Source organism: Triticum aestivum, chromosome 7B (assembly GCF_018294505.1).
Source record: "Triticum aestivum cultivar Chinese Spring chromosome 7B, IWGSC CS RefSeq v2.1, whole genome shotgun sequence".
Lineage (NCBI taxonomy): Eukaryota > Viridiplantae > Streptophyta > Magnoliopsida > Poales > Poaceae > Triticum > Triticum aestivum.
Window position 1 is genome coordinate 36,916,995 of NC_057813.1, and position 8,385 is coordinate 36,925,379.

The 8,385-nt window shown below is 43.8% G+C and overlaps 1 pseudogene; it reads left to right on the forward strand.

Moving 5' to 3' along the window:
- The window catches only part of LOC123159574 (alpha-glucosidase 2-like), a 15,149-nt pseudogene that overhangs the window by 862 nt on the left and 5,902 nt on the right, over nucleotides 1-8,385 (forward strand).

Below are 8,385 nucleotides of genomic sequence, written 5' to 3' on the forward strand. Positions count from 1 at the left end.
CGTGTGTGTGTGTGAATCCACGCAAGGGTGGAGTGGGGCAAAGAGAGTGAGAGCACAAAGAGGGTTCTCTGTCAGCCAAGGGTCTCAAAAGCCTCACCCTCTCAAGGGATGGGGTTTGGTTATATACGTAGGCCCGAAATCTGACTGTTGGACAAAAAAAAGTAACGTCCCCAAAAGTTTCATATATGTTCAAAATTTGAATGGCCCGACGGGAAAATGGCTCCCGAAAGAATACCAGTAACACCCTGAGATACCAAGCGGTCCAGAGACACCTCTAGAACCATGCTTAGCAATTAGCGTGATGGTACCGAACATGAACACACGAAGGTTCTAGTCTTCTAGACAACATCCGCGCATTCTCTTTCCACAACAAAGATACATCACTCGGTAGTATCAGACTAATTTCGCCTAGAAGTTCTAGATCTAAAAGAACACCATGTGAAAATGGATGGACTGGAAACATCTAAACCCATGTTCTATACCAACACCACTCAGAAGTTTTGGACCCATACTGGAAATTGCTCTGGTGCAACAACCCTTACAGACTTTGAGGTATTGGACACCATCCATTCGGAGGTATCGCCCTTAACAGAGCATTACCTGAACGAAATAAGAGTCTAGTAGTTATAGGAACTAAGCTCGATAGTTCCAGGTATACGCTTAGGATTTCTCATCAGCTCTGTTCTTATTAGGATTAGAGGTATCTACCGATTGGTTCTTACGATTTCTCACTAGGATCAGAGGTATGTGTCGATTGGTATGATAGTTTCAGAGATGTATGAAATATGGAGAACTGCAATTTTTCATTGGAAAGTTTGAGGGATATATTACATATTTGGCACTGTGACCATCCCTAGTTTAAGTGCAAGTGCCCCTCTTTATAGTACGATTGTTCAAAGGACTCAATGTGGAAATTGCTCCACTACAAGCCTATGATAATTTGTAACTGTAGCTTCTCTTCATGTTTCTCGTTCTTAGGGATCACCACTAATTCTTTTTAACTAACACATGGACTAAATCTGAGATATCTCAATAAAAACATTAGTCTTGTATTTATCTTATCATTAATCAATCAAAACCCATTAAATATTCTAGGTACACTTTCACATATCAGTAGGTTGCACCTCAACATGTGTGACAGAACCTGAAGTTTGTCAGTTACGACAACCTTATAAGGCCCCCGCACACACTCCACACTTATATTTCATCGCAATCCCTAATCATCAACACCCTTTAATATCTAGTTGTCTCAATTACAACAACAATTTGGCCAATGCGATAATCACTCAAGAATGTTACACCACAAATGTTTTATCATTCTCCGACCACATTGTGAACATTTCAATGTAATGTAGTACCCATTACTTTGTTTTGCATTATAATGATTTTTCAAGATGATAAAATCAATGGACACTAGTAGTGTTGCCTTAACCTTGATTGGTCTAGTATCCTAAAATTGTTTTTTGGGTGTTTGTTGCTGCTTCTTTAACAACTAATGTGGCTCAAAACCAAATTTACATAGGCTTACATCAATATATATCCTTAGCAGCTTCCTTTTGGGACATCTTTCTACGGCACAGGAGAAGCAAGTGGCCCACTTGAACGAACCGTGAAACGAGTAAGCATCACATATGTTATTATGTTTTATGTTGCTCATTTCTTAGCTAATATTTGATTGAACTCTCCTGGTATCTCTCTTTGATCTCCATTAGGTTTTCACCTGGAACACAGATGCATGGGGATACGGGTCAGGAACCACTTCACTATATCAATCACACCCTTGGGTGTTGTCCATCCTCCCAGATGGAAAGAGTCTCGGTGTCCTAGCTGATAACACACGCCGTTGCGAGGTAGTAACTTTATTTAACTTTTCCAACACACATGTCTAGAAGATCAATTGTTTAAGTAATTCTTGATGATGAAACATATCGTATTTGTTGTTGGCGATAAATTTCTATATAATAGTAGCTAACATGGTCCAATTCCATTGGTTGTTTCTTCAATATTGCACCTTATAGCCGTAGCTAGGTACACCCTACATATATAGGAGATGCATGTTTTCATTGAGCCGATGGGTGTTTCTTTAACCAACAACCGTATTCTATTACAGATTGACTTGAGACAAGAATCTACTATAAAGTTTGCTGCCCTGTCTGCTTACCCTATCATTACTTTTGGGCCATTTGATACACCAGCTCAAGTGGTGTCATCCTTGTCTCACACGATTGGTATTTCTTTTCTCATAACCTCTCTTCCAGTATTGATGCCTAGTGTTCACACTCTTGAAATGCTAAAAACGTAAAATATGTTTGTCAAATTTTTAATCTTGCACACATATATATAGTGAAGTTGCATATGCCTGCCTTGTATGACAACTTGTTTTTCTAGTCTGGAATATCTGATTCTATTATGATAAAGCTGCAAATCTTGTTAATGTTATGGTAAATGTTTAAAAAAACATTTGTCTCTCAAGCCATCTGTGATTTGAGATTCAAGACATTTAAAGAGAGCTTTGTATCTTGAGCGATGAAGTTGTGCAAAATTTTAGTATCGCAATAGGGTGTCCATGTCTGGATATTTTCTATGTTATTGTGCCTGCAGTTTTTTCCTTCGAAAAAGCATGATCTATATAAGAGTGACTAAGACAACATCTTGCTTCTTCTTCGTGACCACATCCATGTGCTAATTGGCCATGAGAGAAACACAAAATTGTAATTTAGATGTAACTTGCTGTCCACTTAATGCACACCCTTTTTCTATTGTAGGAACTGTGTCCATGCCTTCAAAATGGGCTCTTGGCTATCATCAATGTCGCTTTAGCTACAAGTCTTCCGAGAGAGTCCTTGAGGTATCTTTTAAAGAAAGTTGGGCAGCATCAATTCATTCATTTTACTTATTATGAATAAAGTGGTAGTTACCGAAAAAGGGTTTTCCCCTGCTTTGTGTACAAAGCAACCAACCGAGACAACCAATGATAGGTGCTGGGGCGGAAGCAGCACAGTCACGCCCAAAAGAAATGAAAAAGAAAATACAAGAGAAACAAATGCCAATCGACAAAAAAAAGAAGCCTCGTGGCCGCTGCATCCACCGGAGATCGCCCACCAAGCTCCGAGCCTCTGAAGCACCGATACCAATCAACACCTCCAAGAAGGAACGCGATGATGACGACGCTGCTGCCAAGGGTTTCCCCCGGTACACTGTGAGGAGAGAGGAAGGGTAACCCCGACGCCCTTCAGGAAGGTTCAGCGGCACCCTCAAGCGCCACGGCATCGTTGTCGGCCAAGCCAACGGGGATTTCTCCCGATACCAACCTTCACCTCAGGCACTCCGGAGCTCGCCACCAAACAGACCCCCACCCTGCGCCAACCCGGCCACGAAGCTTCCTACGCTGTCTCACCACGGCACCGTGAAGCATGGCACAGTGAAGAAGAGGAGCCGGGACTAGGGCAGCAGCACCGTCGGCACGCGAGAGGGCCCCACCTCCACCGTCGAAGACGGTAGCATCCGGACGCAATAGCAGGGACATACCAGGCCCGTGGCCGCACAGGCCCGGCCGGGATCTCTGAGGCCCGTAAAGTTCCCGCCTTCGCGCCGTAGCTGGCACACCGTCAGTGCCGCCGCCCCTGTCCAAGCCACTCCCCTACCTCCACGCACAGATAGCCGCCAAGTGGAAGCACCACCACCACACGCACCGCCGCCCACCACCACTAGGTCGCCAGACCGCCACCGGCCGAGCCGTACCATCGCCGCACACCCGCGACGGAGAGGAACCAATGCAGCCGCCGGGAGCCCGAAGCCGGACCCCAGCCGCCGCCCACGCCGCCTGCCGAACGGATTCGGCCGCTGCGGCGAGGTGCGCTCCACCGCATAGCCGGCCACGTAGCACCACGCCCGCCAGAAGGCCGTGCGCCGCCACGCTGCGGCGTCCCGCGCCCGCACCCGATGAAGACGCCCACGCCGCCCCATCATGTCGGAGGAGGAATAAGCCCCCCCCCTCCCCGCCGCTGCCGCCGGTCGGGCTTCGCCCGGCCGCGCCCCCTGGCGGCGACGTGGGGAGAGGGAGGAGGAGGGGAGGCCGGAGGCGGGAGGATCTGGGAGCCCTCCCCGGGCGCCTCGCGGGTGGCGACGCAGGAGGGTAGGGTGTCGCGGGAGGGGGGCATAAAGTGGTAGTTTGTTAAAGCAATTTTAGTTTAGTATGTTATCATGTACTCTGGTGTGTAGTTTGTTAAAGCAGTTATAGTTTAGTATGTTACACCTAACCTAAGAAAGGCTAATGTGAATTAAGAGCATCACCAACAGTTGCCCTACCCTGTAAATTCTTCTGACTTAGGGGCAGTTGGGCTAAAAACATGCTCCAACAGTTCCCATTAATCTAGAAATAATTTATGAAACCCCTATAATCAGACCAACTCCGCCTCTATCCAGGGGGAGATGGAGCTCCATGTATAATTTTCCCTAAACGTCGCGGGAGCCGTTGAAAAATCAGTTCCCGCGCACACCCGTCTCCTCACGTTGTCGACTAGCTGGCCGTTGTGTCCCCGCCCCGACCGCCGCTGACCAGCGCGTCCCCGTGGCGTCCCACCTCCTGCCTCTCAATGTCCGAGATGACCAGCAGCCGCCGCTTGTGCCACCCCACGCCAGCCGGCTTTCTCTCACTACCGACAGCCGCCTGTCACCCTCTTGGCTCCAGGCATCTCCTCCCATGCGTGATCACTGTTGCTTCGCCAGACCTCGCTCGACCGATCATCGTTTACTTTCGTTCCTAAGGTGTTTAACAATTTGCTCATCCATTTTTTATGTACCCAAGAATTCCCGTTTAAGTTGTGTGATTTTGCCTTGTAGATGAATTACTATGTTGATAGAATTGGCATGTACTCCAATGGTTAAACACCTTAGGAACGAAATGGAGTATATGCCATTTGTACATTAATTTGAAGATAAATGGGAAAACCATATTGTATGGAAAACATTTACGGGACTGCAAAAGCAACTCACATGTCAACCTCTCGTAAATTATAGACACCCCATAAAATCATATTTAAGGGTAGTTTTTATGGAACGGTTGGTGATGCTTTAATATGAACAACTGACCACCGACCCTATGGGCTCCTGAAGAAGTGTCTCGTCACAGCCACTCGGGTAAGATGAATAACCCTCGGTTGTTGTCTAGCATTTGGTAAATATTTAGTTCCAAAAAAAAGCATGAAAAGTGAGATTTAGTTTACGTTTTTTTAACCTAACGGACAAACAAATGCCAAATGGAGTTAAACATTTTAAATTTAATCATATTTAGCTTAGAAAGTGAAGACTAGTAGACAGAAAGGAAGTAAAAAGAAAATAGGCAGTGTAGTTCGGTCCATTATCCTTGACTGATTTTTTTTAGGGATAAGTATATTTTCCGTCCTCGAACTCTTCCGAGAGTTTAGAAATCATCCCTCAAGTTCAAATCGGATAGTTTTCGTCCTTCAACTATCAAAACTGGATAGTTTTCGTCCCTCACGCCGCTTGGGGCGGTTTTCGTCTGGCATGAACAGTAAACCGGTGAACAATAAATTTAAAATAAATAGCAAAAATATCAAAAAAATCTGAAAATTTATGGGATCATAGTTCCTCAGGTGCGCAAGGTGCGTGCAAATTTTTGTGCTATTTAGACATTCCAGGAGCTCGTGCCAAAAAGAAAAACCATAAATATGTACGTAGATGAACAGTAAATTCGAAAATAATAGAAAACAAATTCAAAAAAATATGAAAAATGTTGACACCAAGATGCTTGGGTGCTCAATATGCCTGCAAAATTTCATGGTGTTTGGACATTGTGGGAGCTCGTGGCAAAAAAAAAGCTGGGAAAGAAACTTTAGAAAAGTGAACTATTTTGTTTTTTTTTTGCTAGAGCTCCTCCTATGTCATTTGAGCACGAAAATATGCACGCACCTTGCACAACCAAACATCTTTGATGCCAAAAAAATTCATATCTTTTTGAGTTTTTTTGCTATTTTTTTAATTTATGGTTCACCAGCGTACATATTTACAGTTTTTTTTTGTCTTGAACACCTGGAATGCCCAAACAATATGAAAAATTGTACGCACCTTGCACACGTGAGGAATTTTGAACTCACAAATTTTCAGATTTTTTTCTTTTGTTTGCTATTTTTTTGAATTTACTGTTCACCGGGTTTACTGTTTATGCCGGACGAAAACCGCCCGAAGCAGCGTGAGGGACGAAAATTATCCGGTTTTGATAGTTTTTTTTAGGTTAATCCGGTTTTGATAGTTGAGGGACGATTTCTAAACTTTTGAAAGAGTTCGAGGACGATTTTTACTATGTCGACTGAATTTCTATGTTTGCCCCTGCCTAATTTTGATTTAATCAAACCACGCCCGGCGAGACCGAGACGCTGTTCCGCCGCTGGCTTCGCCCTCGCGGAGTCGCGGCCGACGCGCCGCCGCTCGAGCTCAACGCAGATGCCACCGCTCGAGCTCAACGCAGATGCCACCGCTTAGCCTAGATCCAAGCAAGGCCGCCTCCATCCCGCCGATCTCTCCCCGCTACCATGGTCGTGGTTTGATCCCGCCGCTACCAGCTTTGACGAGCCATGGTCGTGGAGCACTCTGCTCAAGCCTCCCTATTTGGTCACGAATTGATTGGTTCTGTGACTTCAGTCGACTTGGATTGGCCCAAGATTGCTGTGGCTTGGTACTTCGATTCTGTCCAAGTAAGGCAAGGGCAAAGTGGGAAATGCTGTTGCGGAAAAATGGGAAGAGAAGATGAAAGAAACACAGTTGGGGAAGAATTGGGGAAATAGGTGAAGTGACATTTTTGTGTGGCACAATCCTGATTTCGAGAAACTAGGTGGCATTCTTCTGATTGCTGCTATGTTTTGAAGTGGCATAGGTTGAAATCTTGCCCTTTTTTTTTATCATAGCATGAATGCATGATGTACTTCCGTGACGTCTGTGATAATCATGCTTAAGATTATGTAGTGTTACGACTCAAAAAAAATTAGTGTTGATATTTTTCATGTTGATACTTAGTTACTTATTGCTATGATAATTTTTCCATTAGCTTTTCATAAATGTCGAATGCACTCGGACCGCTTAAGACTATGTAGTGTTGTTATTTTCCTGTTGATACTTAGTTACTTATTACTTCCAGAGGAGGCTTAAAAATATGCTAGTGATGATATTTCAATGTTGTACTTATTTAGTCCTTTCACAGGTTATTAGAACATTTAGGGAGAAAGGCATTCCTTGTGATGTGGTTTGGATGGATATTGACTACATGGACGGTTTTAGATGCTTCACATTTGACAATGTAAGTACCTTTCTATGATAGTTGCTACATGAAAATAGCATGCTTAAAATGTATACTGCTTCAAAGTGCCATACAGAGCCTCCCTTTTTTCCTGACTATTATTGTCTAGCAAAACCCGTCTATTTTAGACGAATTCCATAGTCTACACAAGTGTCATTCTAAGTGATTCGGGACAAGTTTCTTCCACGGCCAATGATTATGTCTGAACTTGATATGTTACAGAACCGTTTCGCTGATCCAAAATCTATGGTTGATGATCTACATTCCATCGGTTGTAAATCAATCTGGATGCTTGACCCGGGAATAAAGGAAGAGAAGGGTTACTTTGTGTATGATAGTGGTTCAGAAAATGATGTGTGGATTAAAAAGGCAGATGGTAGCCCATTCATTGGTATGTTTCACTGACTTAAATGAGCGCCTTGTCATCTTACTGATTTTACCAGTCGAACATGCCTAATGTCCTACAATTCCAGGGGAAGTATGGCCTGGTGACTGCGTTTTCCCGGATTTCACCAGTGAAAGAATCCGCACATGGTGGGCTAGATTAGTAAGGGATTTCATCTCCAACGGCGTTGATGGAATATGGAATGATATGAACGAGCCTGCTATGACAGTATATGCTCTTATCACAATTCATTTATTCTTTGCCATCTTATTTTATATTTCCTTATGCAAATGGAAGTGATGGTGTTAACTTGCAGACTACTACCAAAACAATGCCTGAGAGCAATATACATAGAGGAGATACTGATATTGGTGGTGTCCAGAATCATTCTTACTATCATAATGTAATGTCTCTTTCGCTTTGGCAATAAAAAGAAACTGGCAATACAAGTTTTTTATATGTGTTCATGCTTTAATGTTTATGATTTTCAGGTTTATGGAATGCTAATGGCAAGATCTACTTATGAAGGAATGGTGATGTCCAATGCAGAAAAACGGCCATTCGTTCTTACACGAGCTGGTTTCATAGGAAGCCAGCGATATGCTGCAACATGGACTGGTGATAATCTCTCAAACTGGGAGCATTTGCACATGAGTCTATCAATGGTTCTTCAGTTGGTATGTAAATT